Genomic DNA, 17,982 nt, shown 5'->3' on the forward strand with positions numbered 1-17,982 from the left:
TAAATTAGCACACACCAAGACCTGGGAATAAAGGGCTCTACATCTGTGGAGATATTATTATATTTCATTTCTTCTACCTCAAGTCTTAGTCCCTGTTTCTTCCTCCCCAGTGATTTATAATCATGTGCACTGATGAGGAAAAGCTTAGGTTTGCTTGGATTTTCTCTATTAAAAACATCACAATTGACAACATCAACATCAGCATCAAAACAATAGCGACAACAAAGCTTTGTTTCTAAGATTTCCTTTCTCTTCCTTCCCCTTCCCTTACCTCACATATTTATCTTGGCTTCTTGGTATTTACCTTTAATGTTTCCCTTATTTACTCATGTTTAGTTTCTACCTTAGATCTGAGAAGACAGAGAAATTACACAGAGCGTGATGGTGCAAGATTTGCACTTTAAAATCAGAATTCTATTTACTCACTTGTTAATCAATGATAAAACTGGAAAACACTCTTTTCTAATGACAACATGCCCCAAATGAAATCTTTTTCTTATTTTTTTTACCATTATTAGTGAGCTGATCTCTAGGTTTTATAAGGAACAAAATACACAATTGACATTTTATGACACAGCTTCATTTTGAAAAAAGTATTTATCATAAGTAAGTATATTTGAACTGAGATTGACGTCTTATTAAAAAATGGCCAAACACATGGTAGATTTCCTTGGCCTTTGGTCAAGAACTCCAGTGTCCAAATATCAGTTGAAATCAGGAAATGAACTTTTATTTCCTCTAAAGCTATGTACTGTTCATGTCTATTGCCCTCTATCTCTAGGGCTGAAGAAGGAAATTTAAGAGTTAAAGAAATGGGTGACTTTCTAGTGTAGACATTTGAGACATTTTCAGCATTGTCACAGACTATTACAGTTATTTTTACTTTAGGAGAGAGGTTAAGAGTGGGGAGAATCTTCCTCTTTGGTGCTCAGATTACTCCTCCCAGACAACTGCTCACCTGGCTTCTCCACGAGCCTGGCTCTGACCATGAGCCTCACATGTCATGTGTGACATGAAATATGTGACTGGCAAGGTGCCTGGTATGCAGAAAACCTCGTGTGGGGGCTTCAGCTGGATCTGTTAAATCCCGTAGTTTTTAAAAGACAAAGTGTACCAGTTCTGTGGGAAATTTATGGCTTGCCAGGATCTTTCTTTTCCCTCTCCCTTTCCACGTGGGACTTGCACATTGAGTTTCTCTTCCTTAGTCTGTCTTCAGGGTTGTTTCTTTGGCTTTTAAATCAGTCCATTAGGGAGCTGACTTCAGGGGGTGAGTGAAAAGGGAGGAATCCAGAGGGGGAAGGCCCACCTGCATCTCTCCCTGTCAAAAGGGATTTATTAAGCACTGACTTGTGCTGGATCTCCCCTAGAGTCTAAATTTATCGTTGAGAAATCTCAGGCCTTAATGGGTATCCATGTGTTTCAGATTCTCTTGCAGATGACCCTGGATGACAATTCACATTTTTGAAGACAATGTCTCACATATTCTTCTCATGCTGTTATTCAATTACTACCCATTTTATGAGTTTATAAATTGAATGCATTAGACTTACGCTTGTTGAACCAATTTTTATAAAGATCTCATTCTAGAAAGTCATTGCAGGTGGCATTTTAAAGCTAATTCTTTCCCTCTGGATGGTACACCTAGCCTCACCTTCACATTTACCCATATCAATGCCTGGTCCCTTGCAAGAATGCAGCAGGAACATCCACCCTGGAAAAGCCAAGGACAGGGATCACAACGTGGATGACAGGAAGCTCAGCAGGAGAATATTAACACTAATTAGAATACTTTTTCCTGATCATAGATAATGATGGCTTTCTTTGTTTAGCACCCTGAGTAAATCCCCTCACTACAGATTTCCGTACTGTAAACCAAATCTGAGCATCTGGCTAGAACTGCTGTTATGGCTGAATTAGCTATTCCAATCAGGGAAAGAAAGAAGTTGTCTCCGTGTTTCCATTCCCCCATCATCTGTGATAACTGGATTTCAGAGGGGTTTATGAAGCTGTTCTTAGAAGGAAGAAGCATTAACTATGACATGACCTATTAAGCATGTGCAGAAATTATGAGCTCAGGAAGGGTAGGGACACACGTAAGTATTTTGAATTGACAGTTAATTTTTTTCCCCTTCACTGCACTGGCTCTGTGCTGAATCAATTCCACTTTTAGCTTGCTTTTAAATAAAAATTTATGGATGGCAGCTGAGGTCCTTCTTAGGGTCTTTATGATTTTGGATTAAGATCCTTAAGTGCCTGAGCAACTCATTAGTCTGTGCATACTTGCCACTTGTACAGAGTCAGTGCAGGAAAAGAAATGAGGGAGAAGAATTGAGGTGTGTGTGTGTACAAGGAAAAAGTAGGTAGACATTTTCAGATAATAATAATAGCTATAATTATTATTAATATTAAATTATCACTTTTCTGGAGCAATTGTATGTATGTCGTACACAGACACACACACATATATATAACTTTCTTTTTTATGGAATGCATCTTGAATTTGCATCATCCTTGCGTAAGGGCCATGCTAATCTTCTCTGTATTGTTCCAATTTTATATTGTGCTGCCGAAGCGAGCACAATAGAACATTTTTACTAGCATGTATTAGTTGTACAGGGGGGTTTCACTGTGACATTTCCATATTTGCTTGTAATGTATCTTGTTTAGGTTCACCTCTACCAGGGACCATCTTTAAGGGCTAAAGATTGCATGCTATCTCAAGTATAGTACAACAAGAATCTTGAGCAAAATTTAAACTCATCTTGAAAGTAGGCATTTAGATACTTAATTTAAATTCTAAACCCTGGATTTAAAATCTTTTCAATGAAACGATGAGATATACAAATAACATTCTGCCACCCCAAAACTCATTCTAGTAAGCTTGGCTGGGCAAAGTGAATATTAAGGCTAGTGTTTAACCTTGAGCCTTAACCAAAAGCTACATCCCAAATGTTTCTGTTGAGATTCAGAAAACAGTAGTCTAAAATATGACACTTTGACATGCCGCCTGAAGGGCTTTCTGACCTTCCCTGGCTCCATGTCTCTTAATTCTCTTCCTTTCCAAAAGAACAGGGAAGGGTTTTCTCTGAAATTCTCCTATCTACCTAAAGATATGAGAATATCTTCTGGAGGAAGATACTCCATTATTGTGAATAACTTTCCAATATGTCTCACAACTGGGGGGAAATTGATGCCCATCACAGGAAGGAAGACAAGAGTTGACACCACACCCTGAACTGATGTGGTATGAACTTTGTCCCAGGATTGTCTGTCCTTCAGGACCATTCATCTTCCCTAAACATCATTTGATCTTTCTCTAAATTGGCTATGCTCCCTACTTTCCTCTCCCCTGTGAAGGGGGTATTTAAGCTTCAGCCATCTGACTTTTCTTTGGTTTTCATGTTTTGTGTGACTCCCATGCACATGTACACATTTGTATATTTGTATTCCCTTTTTCCTGTTAATTCGCTTACTATCAGTTAATTTCAGTAGACATACTTATTGAACCTTTGGAGAGAAAGCTGAAAGTTTTCTGTACTTCCATGACGGACAGATTCCTTTCCATCCCACCAGTGATGTGATATCAAAAGTGGGTGACTCTCAGGACATCCTTTCTTCTGCAGACTCCCTCCCTGCCATGGCTGTCTCTGGCTGGAACTGACTAGCTGTATAGAGTCATACAGCCATGGGACATACAGATTTTTTAATGCAGCTCCTTTTATAAAGGTTGAAGCTGGCTTACTCTAACTTTTAGACAAATGTGAAAATGGAGGCTGAAGCCACCTTTTCCTTTCCACTCCCAGTTCCATGCCACACTTCAAAAGCTTTATTTTTCCTTGGAGCTGGGGACACCCTTATTGGCCCATCCAACTTCCATTTTCCTCTGCACATAGCTGTGCCTTGGCTTCCTTGGGCATAAGTAAGTGCATATTGGTGATATGTTCTGCCCTCAGAAGAGTGAACGAAGGGAAGAAGCCCCTGAGGTCTTAGCAGTAGACTGAGGGCACGGACTCAGGAGGTACTGGATGCCAAGAGCATGGCCTTAAGCATCGGAGGCCCCAGTTCTGGGTCAGTATTTCCTGTCATCCTATGTACTCCTCTCTAGTTAGGCCCTGTTCAGGGCAGGAAGTCCTAGTAGCCTAGATGTAAGGACTATGCTGAATTTGAGAGTTACCACTCTGTTAGCTTTCTGTGTGTTTTCTGAGAGCTGGGCGGCTGGGTCAGTGTGAACTGGCACCACACAGTTTGAGAATGACTTCTTTAATGTTCTTGAGGAGATGAACATGAGTGGAAATTCCTTGACCCTTCTTTGGCACCTTTCCAGGTGCCAAGCAATCCCCCCAAACAAACAAACAAACAAACAAACAAAAAAGATGGGAACAGGCTGACATGTTTAGGAATTGAGAATATGGACATGATGTTAGAATGGGAAGTAGAGAAGAATATGTTTGGATGGATAGGTTAAAAGCAGTTTCTAAAAACTTTGATGGAGAGCAGGCAAGGTTTGGCTGGCAGTAAAGCTCCGTCCTCACTGTCTGCATCCTTGTCTTACTAAGGGTCTCATTAGCATGTCATACAATGAGCCACCCTTCTGGAAATGCTCTCAGCTCCTGGTTTCTGTAAGACTCCACACTTTTTGGCTTTCTTCCTACTTCCCTGGTGTTCGCAGTCTCCATTGTAAGCTTTGCCCCCTCTGTTGAGCCTCTAAATGTTGGAGGTCCTGGGGTTCTGTTCTTGGCTCCTCTGTCTGTCTGCTACACTTGATGTAATCTAGATCTATGACTGCATGGAGTGAACTCCCAAACCCACATCTCGGAGCCCCTTAGCCTCCTGTCTCCATCTACCTACTTCACATCTCCACTCACATAACCCACAGGGACTCCCTGGCCATCATCTTCTTCTTTTTTTTTTTTTTTCATTTTTCTTTTATTATTCATATGTGCATACAAGGCTTGGGTCATTTCTCCCCCCCTGCCCCCACCCCCTCCCTTACCACCCACTCCGCCCCCTCCCCCTCCCCCCCCTCAATACTAACCTTTTCCCTAGTACCTGTTCCCCTTTTCCTATTGGCCTCAGTTGCATTTAAGGTATCTGCTTTAGTTTCTCTGCGTTAAGGGCAACAAATGCTAGCTAGTTTTTTAGGTGTCTTACCTATCCTCACCCCTCCCTTGTGTGCTCTCGCTTTTATCATGTGCTCATAGTCCAATCCCCTTGTTGTGTTTGCCCTTGATCTAATGTCCACATATGAGGGAGAACATACGATTTTTGGTCTTTTGGGCCAGGCTAACCTCACTCAGAATGATGTTTTCCAATTCCATCCATTTACCAGCGAATGATAACATTTCGTTCTTCTTCATGGCTGCATAAAATTCCATTGTGTATAGATACCACATTTTCTTGATCCATTCGTCAGTGGTGGGGCATCGTGGCTGTTTCCATAACTTGGCTATTGTGAATAGTGCCGCAATAAACATGGATGTACAGGTGCCTCTGGAGTAACAGTCTTTTGGGTATATCCCCAAGAGTGGTATTACTGGATCAAATGGTAGATCGATGTCTACCTTTTTAAGTAGCCTCCAAATTTTTTTCCAGAGTGGTTGTACTAGTCTACTTTCCCACCAACAGTGTAAGAGGGTTCCTTTTTCCCCGCATCCTCGCCAACACCTGTTGTTGGTGGTGTTGCTGATGATGGCTATTCTAACAGGGGTGAGGTGGAATCTTAGTGTGGTTTTAATTTGCATTTCCTTTATTGCTAGAGATGGTGAGCATTTTTTCATGTGTTTTCTGGCCATTTGAATTTCTTCTTTTGAGAAAGTTCTGTTTAGTTCACTTGCCCATTTCTTTATTGGTTCATTAGTTTTGGGAGAATTTAGTTTTTTAAGTTCCCTATATATTCTGGTTATCAGTCCTTTGTCTGATGTATAGTTGGCAAATATTTTCTCCCACTCTGTGGGTGTTCTCTTCAGTTTAGAGACAATTTCTTTTGATCCCATCATCTTCTTATGTACTGAGCACTCCCCAGTGGGCGGAGGCTGCTGTTGTCTACCACAGCCTTTCTACTCTTCTTCCTTCAGTAAAATGACTTTCTAATTTCAGCTTGGCATTTATGTGTTTAGCCAAAGTCTTCAATTCAAGCCTCCATTTCAGTTAGGTGTGGTCATGTAGCTCACCTGTGACCAAAGAGATGTGAACAGAGGTGATGTGAATCGCTTGGAGGTGGTGTTCCTAAAACTGTGCCCTCTTTGTTGTCTGGGATGCTGACGTCTAAGGTGTCTCACTTAGATCCAAAGGCAGGTGTTTTAGAAACACCGCTCCCCGTTTTGGTGGTTCTCAGGCATTTGAAGCAAGCCTTCGGCCACTGAGCTACATTCCCAGCCCAGCCCTTGGAACTTTTGCTTTGGATAACAAAACTGTCTTACTAACCGTGGGCTCTCTGCCTATGGCTTACTATGTGAGAAATAACTATTGCCATCTTTAAGCCATTGTTCTTTGGGACTACTTAATACAGCAGTTTGGGACTACTTAATACAGCAGTTTGGACTGTGTCCCTAATACTATATCCAGTTTTCCCCATCTCAATAAATGGCACCTAATTTCTCAATTCAGAAACCTACTGGTGCCCTGTCCTTCTTTTGATCCAATTTACCAGCACATCCTGTCAATTGTACCTAAAAATATATCTCAAATACAACCACAACCCAAATTCATGCATGGCTAGTACCTGACCTCCTAACTGGCCGTCTTATTTTATTTTTGACCCCATACGACCTTTTCCAGACTGAAACCAGAGAATTCTTTAAAAAGTTAAACACATCATGTCATGTTTCTGTTTGAAATCTCTTAGTGCCATCTCATTTCATTAAGATAATCTCTCAAATGTCTTGAACTTAATCCTCTATGATCGATCTTTGCTTTCTTCCCCAGCCTCACCCTCTGTCACTTTCCTCTTGCTCACCAGTCTTCAGCTACAATGGCCTTCATTCCATTTCACTTCTTCAAACACCCCAAGCCCTTTCTAACCCCCCTCGCACCCCCTACCTCTGCTCACATGCCATCTCTACTTCTCCATGTCTATTTCATTCTTTGTCAGGTTGGCGCTTATTTATCCTTTTGGCATCAGCTTAACCCCCTCTTCCTTAGATCTCCAAATGTATTTCATAACAATCTATTCTTTTCATTGATGGCACATCACAATGTATAATTACATGTGAGATGCAAGCTTTGTTTGCTTAATATTTGTCTTTCCCTATAGACTGGAAGCTCCATAGAGGCAGGGTTCATGTTGGTGCTGCTCCCCTGCTCCCATGCGTTCAGCAGCATCATGATGGCTTTCACATAGTAGTTGCTCAAAAAATCAAATAGTTCTTAAGATGAAGTAAGTAGCAGAGGAATGTGATGAGAGCAGAGGGTAAGAAAAATGTAACTGGAAGAAATAAGTAAAATGGATTATAGTTTCCTATACTTCCCACAACAAATTTCCACAAAGTAGGGACCTCAGTGGAACAGAGATTTCTTCTCTCACAGTTATGGGGATTCCAAGTCTGAAATCGAGGCATCGGCAAGACTGTGGTCTCTCTGAGGTCTCTAGGGGAAGAACCTTCTCTGCCTTTTCTGGATTCTGATGGTTTGGGTCATTATTGGGGTTCTTTGGCTTGTGGCAGTGTCACTCCAGTCTCTGCCTCCATTGGTATAGGGTATTCTCCCTGTGTGCTCTTCTCTCTCTGTGGCTTTGCTTGTCATCTTAACAGTACAGTACTCACACTGGATTTATGACTTATTTTACTTGAGTAGTACCTCATCTTCACTAATTATAGCTCTAAAAACCCTATTTATAAATAAGGTCACTATCTGAGCTTCATGGTGGACATGAGTTTTTGGGAGGAGTCTACTCAACCCAGTCCACTGGAGGTATAAGAAAACCAATTTACAAGCCTGCATGTCCCCTGAGACCAAGGGACATTTAAGAAATGACAGAATTTTCAGGCTAGGAGTGACCTTAGAAGCACTGGAGCCTGGAGATTCTCAGGTTAGGCTTCTTATTGTCCTTCAGATGAGGTACCTCAGGGGTGGCCAGGAAGTAGGGAGGCAAAGGGAAGGTTTTATGGGTCTTCCATCTCTCAGAGCCCCATCAGAGTGATTATAACATTATGTGCTCTGTGCTGTGCCTCCACATAAGATGTTATCTGAAGAACAGTTGTGCTGTAAATCTCATCTAAATCTGTCATTTCACTGATTAGGAAATTGTAACCATTTAAAGAACAGGATAGTGATTCTAAAGTAAATTGTATAATGTGGACGCTCAGATTTAAGAATTTGTGGAGGAAATCAGAGTAGTGCAGGAAACTTTCATAAGAGAGAATTTTCTTTAAACCTAACAGTTATAAAATACAACGAGGAAACCAAACCCAACTGTGTTTGTTCTTACCTGCCAGAGTCCTTAGTCTACCAGACAGAGCCCTGAGTGTAGCCCAGTCCCTGGGGCAGGGATCCAGGACGAAGTGGAAGAGGCTGAGGATGCAGGTTCTGCCTGCCAGGGCCATTCATCTACAGAGTGGACACAGGGACCAAGGAGAGAGAATTGCCACAGATGGCTTCTGAGTTTCATCAATAAAAGATGAGGCAGCAGGCAGGTGTGGCGGATGGCAGAAGGTGATTTAGACATAGATCTGTTTTATGTGAGTCCCTTCTATTTTGACATATTGTGTGACAGTGGAGAAGTAAAAGTTTGGCAAGTAAACCTAGAAGAACTAAGTCACTTTATGTGTCTGTTTTGTAGCCTGTGTGACCTTTTAATTTCAATGACAAGGTAATGTCTGTCTTCCACGGTGCCCTCCCTAAGAGAGCCCATTTTGCAGCATGCATTGTGGAGGTTAAAGAAATGTTGATCCATGACTGGGGCTATCATTTTTCACCTGGCCCACATACTGTCTTGCTTAGCCATCCTTCCAGATCTCCTCTGGATCATACTAATTTCTTCTCCACACTATAGGAAGAATTATCCTTTAAAAAACAAATCGGATCATGTTACTAAACACTTCTTGATGTGCTTTAGGAGAGTGTGCTAGATGTGACCTTTCCCTTGATTCTCTGGTCTTACTAGGCATTCACCTCCTACCCTTGGAGCTCTAGCCACATAACCTGTTTTCCTGCCTTAGGGCCTTTGCACATGTCCTTTCCTGTGTCCCTTAATCTCTCCAAATACACACTCATCTTTCATAGCTCAGTCAACACTTCCTTAACCCCAGTCTAAATCAGGTTCCTTTTTGCTTTCAGAGCACCAAGCTCAGATCATAAATATGTGGTTTTTGCCCTGTTTATTTGTTTAAAGTTTGACTTTCCTACTTGGGTTCCATATGAGCAGGGGCTATGAATGTTTGCTGGAATCTACACCAAGCACAGAATCTGACATGTAGAAATGGAATGAATGAATGAATAAAAGTGCAAACTCCAAATATTTGACTTCTTTCTATTATAAATCCTAATATTGCATTTGGAAGCACAACTTTAGTTTTTGAGCAAACGCTGCTTTTTTCAATAGGGACATTACACACTATCACAAAAACTTACAATGTAAGTCTTCTTTCCACTATGGTAAATGTAAGTTATATCAGGTGTCAAAAATGCATTTGCTTGAAGACCTTGATCTTGGCTATTAAAGCATTTGCTGAGAGATGTTCCTATTTTTTAAGTGTAAAGAAGTTACATTTAACAACTTAACTTAAAAGGTCTTTCTTTTACTTGTCTACAACAGCGGCTTCAGGCACTGCTCAGATCTCCCATCTAGAAAGAACTTCTGTGACTCATTTAACTGAAAGTGTCTGAGTTTGAGCCCCTCAGCACACACCTCAGCTTTCTAGAGTTACTGTGCTTGCTTTTCCAGCTGGTGATGGAGCAATGTTAGGTACCCAGGCCTGGCCATCCCTGCCCATTGCACAACTTCTCTCACAGGTACCGTTTTCTCTGAAGCTCTCAGTTGGGTTGACCATGACATTGTAAACTCTGTACTGTTGTCTCAGGCTTTCTCTTCCCAGTCCATTTCCTTTCCCTTCTATCCTTAATGCACTATAACCTCTGGTGAACCTGCTATACACCCACCTCTGTCTTAGCATCTACTTCCCACAAGATCCAACTGGTGACAAGGGCTCTAGCGACAAAGTGATGTAACATTCAAGTGTTAGGCTTTTATTTACTTATTTTTTCAATTTTCCTTTCCTAGCTCATTCTCTCTAAAGATTTTCAGTTTTTAGGCAAATTTATAAGGCAGATTTTAAAGTGAAGAATATTTCCAGAAATAGAGTAATTCCTTTGTTACTAGCCTGAGCTTATGGGACCTGACACTGTGTTTTTTGCTACTGTTACATCCCAGCACTTGACACATATCGGTGAGCGATGAATACTTGTTGAATGATTGAGTGAATGTCTTAAGGACCATTTTCTCCATTTATATTAAATAGAAAAGACAAGAACAAGACATACTATAATGGACCTTTAGATGGAGGCTGTGTTAGTCTGATAGGGCTGCCATAACAAACTGTCACAGACTAGGTGGCTTAAGCACCAGAAATTTATTTTCTCATAGTTCTTGAGGATGGAAGTCCAAGGTCAAGGTGTTAGCAGAGTCGATGTCTTCTGGGACCTCTCTTATTGGCTCCCTATATCTTCACATGTTCTTTCCTGTATGTATGTCTATGTCTTCACCTCTTTCTCTTTCTTTCTTTTTATTTTTGGCAGGGGGAGTACTGGGGGTTTGAACTCAGGATCTTGCACTAGCCAGGCAGACACTCAGCCACTTAAGCCACACCCTCAGCCCTTTTTTACTTTAGTTATTTTTTAGATAGGGTCTCTTGTTTTACCTGGAGCTGGCCTTGGACCATGATTCTCTTACTTTGTCTCCCTTATAGCTGGGATTATAATTATAAGTCACCATATCTGGTTTATTGTTGAGATGGGGCTTTTGCTAGCTTTTTGCCTGGGCTGGCCTTGAACTGGAGTTCTTCTGCTCTCCATCTCTTGAGCAGTTGGGATTATAAGAGTGAACCACCACACCTGGCCCACTAATCTCTTCTTTTTTTTTTTTTAATTTTATTCATATGTGCATACAATATTTGGGTCATTTCTTCCCCCTTACCTCTACACCTTCCCTTATCCCCCCAACCTCTTGCTACCAGGCAGAAATATTTTGCACTTATTTCTAATTTTGTTGAAGAGAGAGTATAAGTAGTAATAGGAAGGACCAAGGGTTTTTGCTAGTTAAGATAAGGATAGCACTGCTTTCCTGTACATGTGTGTTACCTTCTAAGTTAATTCTTCTTGAACTAACCTTTTCTCTAGATCCTGGTCCCCTTTTCCTATTGGCCTCTGTCACTTTAAAGTTATCTGCATTAGTTTTTCTGCGTTGAGGGCAACAAATGCTATCTAGTTTTTTGAGTGTCTTACCTATCTTCATACCTTTCTTGTGTGCTCTCACTTTATCATGTGGTCAAAGTCCAGTCCCCTTGTTGTGTTTGCCCTTGATCTAATATCTACCCACTAATCTCTTCTTGTAAGGACAATAGTAATACTGGATCAGGGCCAGTCTAGTGGATTCATTTTAACTTAATTCCTTCTGTTAGGATCCTATCTCTAAATCATAGTCACATCCTAAGGTACTGGAGATTAGGGCTTCAACATATAACTTGGACAGAGGGGACACAATTCCACCCGTAACAAAGGTCTGAAAGCTCCCACTCAGCAACTCTTTGGGGTAAAGTGTTTTAACTTGGGTTGGATGCTAATGGAAACAGAAGGAAAATACAATATGAAAAATAAAAAGTATATGAAATAAGGAAAAGAATTAATAGCCTGCCTCAAATGTCTAACTTATAGCTAAAGTATTATATGTGTGTTTCTAAAAAACAATTAAGTATTAGACCAAAGTTCCCTAGTAATTCCTGGGTGGACTTACAAGTACATTATCCATAAAAATACATACATTATACCTACATACAAATAAACGAGTTCCAAGTCCTAAAAGAAACTATGAATGGAGTTTTGTTTTTGTTTTTGGTTGTAGTTGCTGGGGTTTGAACTCAGCACCTTGTGCTTGCTAGGCAGGTGCTCTTACCACCTGAGCCATGCCCCCAGCCCCGTGAATGGAGATTTCTTTACTTCATGGATTTGAAATTTAAATCAAACTACATAATATCTTTATCATTAAAGCATATACTTGTTGAGGAGTGTTTATATTCATAGTTAGACAATTTGTTTCCTGGAATGATAATTAAAATGGCTAAATTATTATGTGTTGCTATGTTAATTTCACTTTAATCATAGGGGAAAGTGTTAATTTTTCCTTTCTAATTCTTGTTTTCTATCTGATGCCTGAGCCTATCTCTCAGGTAATATAGGTAATGATCTTGCAGAATCCTCTGGACAAAATTGAGCACTGGTCTTTTTCTGCTGACATTTCCCACCACAGAGCCTTGCATTGTGTTGACATACTGTAAGCCACCATTGTGTGCTGCTGTATTCTGGGGACTTATTAGAAGGAAGTTCTTCCCCAACATGACATTTCCTTTCTAATACAATACAAAAATGGAATATTTAGGATTAACCACTTATACATTGTTCCCATTTCAGACCCCACACTATTGCCGTCATAGACGAATGCCTAAGCCTTTCAGAGATTTCCTTTAGAGTGTTCTAGCATGTTTACTTTCCTGTGGATTTTGAAAGGCTTGGCCTCTCTGGGAGAAGTCTTTTAAGAGACCCCAGATCCATATTGCCTCTACTAAAGCCAGTCTTGTAAACACATTGCCATGACTATCTATATCCAGGGTTCACTCTGTCATAAGCTCATTCTCAGTCTGGCCTCTGGCTACTGCCACACCGCCCTGAATTTATTTTAGTGTACTTTGGAATTCTCTGGAAGTCTCCTCTGAAATTCTGACTTTAAGTTCAGAAACACTGGACTTTATTAAAGGCACACTGGGAATATAATGTTAAGATTTCTGTTCTTCGTAAATTCTACAACCAGATTCTAAATACACTGAGGGTAATATATGTGTCTGTTTTTTTTTCTTTAAATATCCCATAAATGCCTACTTCTGTCCAGCTCAACAATCATTTATCTAGTACCGTCTTTAACCCTGAGATGATTTAAAAACAAAGGAAAGACCAGGTTTCCATTTTGGAGTACTTATATCCCAAAAAGGAGGCATGGGACTACATCTGTTAAAAATAACTGATTACCTTTTCATTTTACATTCTAGTAAGTTTAGATTAAAAATTTTAATAATCAAAAGCCTATGGCTTGAACAACTACTGCAAACATCTTATCTTCTTTTAAAAATATGCAGTGACTTTTAAAAATATTTATAACTAGATCACATTCACAGTTTTGTGACCTGTTTCTTTCATTTCATAAATCATAAACATTTTCTAGCATTTTTCACGAACATCATGTAAGAAGCTGGATAATATTCCAATTGTGTACATTTACTGTAACCACCCGAATCTTCACTTTACTTTGTTTAAAGAAAAGAATGTCAGTTTTTGGTTATTATACATGCAAAACTCAGCTTTGGTCACAGAACAGCTTTAAGATTTGTTTCCTGAAGTTAGATATTCAGAAATAGTCTCTGCTGTCACAGGGATGAACACAGCAGCTTCCAGGGCATTTGCTGCTGGCTTTATAAGGACTTGGCCAGCTTCTGTCTGACTGACAGTGCTCAGTGGAGTATGGCACGTTGCACCCTGCACTTGGGACATCATTACTTTGAAACGTTTATTACTACATGAGAAGTAATATGACGTAGTTTTGATTTTTATTTATTTGGTTGCCAGTGAGGTTGAACATTTCCTCATGTTTTTGTTTACCAGTTTTGTTTCCTCTTTTGTGAATTGGCACGTTGTGTCCTTTCCCATTTTGTTTATTATATCAATACCTTGCTCTTCCTTTCCACTCCACACTGATGGTAAATTGATGGCTTATCTTCCCTTACTTTGGACCATGTGACTGAGCAGGCATTTTTGTTTTGTCCTAGACCTATAAAAAAAACCCACAGTGAGGCAGAAAGTTCATCGCAGTTTCTTCAGCTTTTTCTACACCTTCTCATCTAAGATAGAAGTTGAGCCTCTCACCTCAGGAAGAATGTTCTATAAAGTAAGGAAGCTCTCTTGGAGACATTTTTAGCAAGCGAAATAACAGTGGCAGCCCCTTGTAGATTAACTTTGACATTCTCATGAGGCACCTGAAAGTTAAAAGGAAATACCAAAATTAATCCTCCTTTCCCCAAAAGCTGGGGTCGGGTCCAAAAACTCTTTCTGCACCATTGATTTTTCTTGGGCTTTGGTGGCTCAGCTTGTGGCTGGGAAACACTATTCATTGCCATGGATTATGGCTTTTCCTTTTGTCCTATTTACTGACTGTCTGGGGAGTCGCTGCCAGAAGTTGTGACTGGTGATTATCATTTTGGAGGAGCAAAGCTGGTGTTGTTCAGGCCTGAGGAAAACTAGTGAGAGTCTCAACATCTTTAATTAGTGAGCTGTCACTGTTTTAACCACAGGGAAGGACACACCACCTTCACCAGCACTTTGGCAGATGAGTATGATGAAGCTACACAAAGGTGGATAAAAAGAAGGGTCTTATCCCAGACCCTTCTTCCTGAAATAATAGACCCAGTAATGCAGTAGGGTCCTGCCAACCAACATGGCAAACCAGTTCACAGGTCCACCTGAAGCCCTCCCTGTGCAACCTATTTTGTGAACTGTGAGTGAAATGCTTTATAAAAGGTGGGTGTTATATTTATGTAAGTAGAGAAAAGTCATTAGTTCCCTGGGGTCCTAAGTACCTTAAATTTAAAGAGTAAACTTTCCTATATTTAGACTGACACTTATTCATTTCAGTTTATTGAATTTCTACTCTATTTTAAGCATTGTCTAAACCAAGAATCAGTAAACTATAGCCTACAAGTCAGATGTGGTCTGCTACCTGTGTTTTGTAGGCTGGGAGCAAAGAATGGTTTTTATATTTTTAAATCATTAAAAAAAAAGCAAAAGCAGATTAATCTTTTGTGACACATGAAAATTGTATGAAATTCAAATTTCTGTTTCCACAAATAAAGTCTACTTGCAATGGGGTCACACTCATTAATTTGTGTGTTGCCTATAGATGCTTCCTTGCTACAATGCAGAGTTGAGTAGTTATGACAGAAACTGTGTGTCTCAGAAAGTCTAAAATATTTTCTATATGTTCTTTATAGAAAAAGCTTGGGAATTTCTCTTCTAGACATGGGAAATACAGCTACAAACAAGACAGACAGACATAATTTTTGCATTCATAGACCTTATATTCATGTGTAACATTCCTTTAAAGATGGCTCCAGTGGGACTCAATTCTGGCTTGGGAAACATGAAGTTTTAAACAACTGAGCTAACCTTACATAATCTGAGCCAACGTCAGCACAGCCTGTGGAATCTGGTCATTTTTCAGCAATCAAATCAGAAGCTAATTAATTAACTATGCTAGGCTATAAGTTCTTAGCACTTAAGGAATTAAATTAGTTGAGAAGCAAAATTTGTTTAAAATTAAAAAAGAATAATGGTGGCATATATAATAGTTGCTTTTGGCTTTTCTAAAGTCTTTTATCTGTGTGAGTCTTATGTGTCGCAGACTTCATGTGTTAAAATTTAAGATGGAAAAGCTCACTTGAACTGATAGACTGAGTAGACTTGCCAAAAGAAGTGGGATGTGACCCAAAATGATGGTCTTGATTTCCTTCTTTAGTCCCAGGGGCCTAACAAGTTGTCTCATGTGGACAGAAGGCCGAAAAAGAACTGCCTTCGGGGTTCTTTCCCATATCCTACAGTTTGGCAGAATTCCTGCTCTTATCTTCGTGGCTTGACTAGCTTCCCTTGGGTGGGTGAAGCAGGCAGGAAGATCAGGATTGGGGGGGTCTCTCACCTACCTTGTGAGGTGGACTAGGATCTACTCCCTCTTAAATGGGGAATGAGGTGGAAGCAAGACTGGAAGGTATTAAGTGTAGTCGTCCTTGGATATTCATGTGCTTTGGTTTTAGAATCCCCTGTGGGTAACAAAACCTGTGGATGCTCAAGTCCTTATATAAAATGAGGTAGTATTTGCATATAACTTACATAACCCTTCCTTATACTTTAAGTCATCTCTAGATTACTTGCAACACATAACACAATGTAAATGCTATGTGAAAAGTTGTTTAGGGAATACACAAGAAAAAAGCCTGTGAGTGGTCAGTACAGATGCAATTTTTTCCTGAATAGTTTCAATACATACTTGCTTGTATCTGTGGATGTGGAACCATGAGTTTGGAGGGTCAACTGTAATAGGAAAATCAGATGTCCGAGTGGAAATTTTGATTTCTTAAAATGTTGAAAGTAGGAAAGTCTGAGAGTCCTTTAGCTAACTTTCTGACATGTCTAGAAGGCCAAAGAACTACATCTGCCATGAGCAGCTTTCATACTTGCTTGATTCAAAGTGTTGTTCAGTAAGTGATTTATAAATGAATGATTATGAAAGATGAACTATGGGATGAAGGAAAGAAGTCAGATCATACATGCAAACATTAATCAGAATGCTTAGAGAATGGTGTACTTTCAGTAGAAATTTATTCATTTTTTCATTCAGCAAAATATTATTGAGCTCCTACTGGTGTGCCAAGCAGTGTACTGTTTTTATTATAACCACTAATATTGAGAATCTTTCTAAAATACTGGTGTTTGCTTTGCTGCTTAAAAAATTAAAATCAGGTGAATATCTAGTATTCAACTCTGAAGAGTACTGGAGAACATGGAGAACTTTTTTGACCTCATGGTTATTACCCTGAATATTGGCTAACATCATAGCAAATAATTGTGCTGAAGAGGGCCAAACCAGGTGTCATACTGCCTTTGTTCAAATCTAGACTTTACTGTTTGCTAAATGTGTGACATTGGGTCAATTTTGAACAGCATTCTATGACTCAGTTTCCCCATCTGTAAAATAAACAACTAATCATACCTCCTTTGTAGAGCTATTATGAAAATTAAATAATCAAAGTATTTTGGCGTGTAGTAAGCCCTTGAGGTAAATGGTAACTACTTGTTATCACATCAGACTTGACCTGGAAATGGGAAAGACAGAGAAGTTTGGGGTGAGGATGCTGAAAACTTGAGGGCATGTCCCCAACTTGGAGATTCTGTTTTAATGTCACTTGTAGTGTGCATAATGGAAAGACTATAATCCTTTTATTGTAGTTTAATTTCTTTTTTGAGTGTCCTTTCCTTGAAATGAGGATAATGATATCTATCAGTGCAACTCTTGTATGCTATGTGTGAGAGTACCTGGAATTTAGTGGCTCTCAATATATATTACATTCTTTTTGACAGAGTTCAATATGAGGAAGTAATACCCTTTAATTAAGAGTGTTGATGAATTGGGTTCTGGTTAGTTGAACTGGAATATGTAAATCAATTTAATGGTGGACCAGGTCTATCAAATAAACACTTCACACCTGGTGTAGTTTGGTTGAACACCTTTGTTTGATTTTGAAAAATTCTTTCCCTTTCTGTGGCTTCTTAACCTTATAGATTCCCACCACTTGGACTACAGCTAACTTGCATTTTCAGTTGTGAAAATGATTTTTTTTTCAAAGCGTTTAGAAGATTTTAATCGTCAAGCTTAATAGGATTGATCTAAATTAATCCGAGTCAGTTGCAGATGATGAAACAATGGACTGATACCACATCATTCCTTGTTGGGTTTTCAAATAAAAGATAAAAAAGGGAAGTGTTCCAAACTGAGTCACCAGGCACTGGTGAGGATTAAATGAGGAAATACCCTGGGCTTTAGAAAGACAGATACTTGATGGGAATTAGAGAGTCCTCAAGCAGTCACCGTTTGCCATTTACTGTTGTCTGTGGGATGTCCTCCTGGCATGGCATGCAGCAGCCTACCAGGAAATAGAGAAGAAATGATGGAGCCCTGCC

General features: G+C 39.8%; 1 pseudogene; it reads right to left on the reverse strand.

The window, feature by feature from the left end:
• Positions 1 to 2,476: 2,476 nt before the first annotated feature.
• Positions 2,477 to 2,577, reverse strand: LOC141422829 (U6 spliceosomal RNA; annotated as a pseudogene).
• Positions 2,578 to 17,982: the final 15,405 nt, after the last annotated feature.

The sequence above is a fragment of the Castor canadensis genome, chromosome 4 (genome assembly GCF_047511655.1).
Source record: "Castor canadensis chromosome 4, mCasCan1.hap1v2, whole genome shotgun sequence".
NCBI lineage: Eukaryota > Metazoa > Chordata > Mammalia > Rodentia > Castoridae > Castor > Castor canadensis.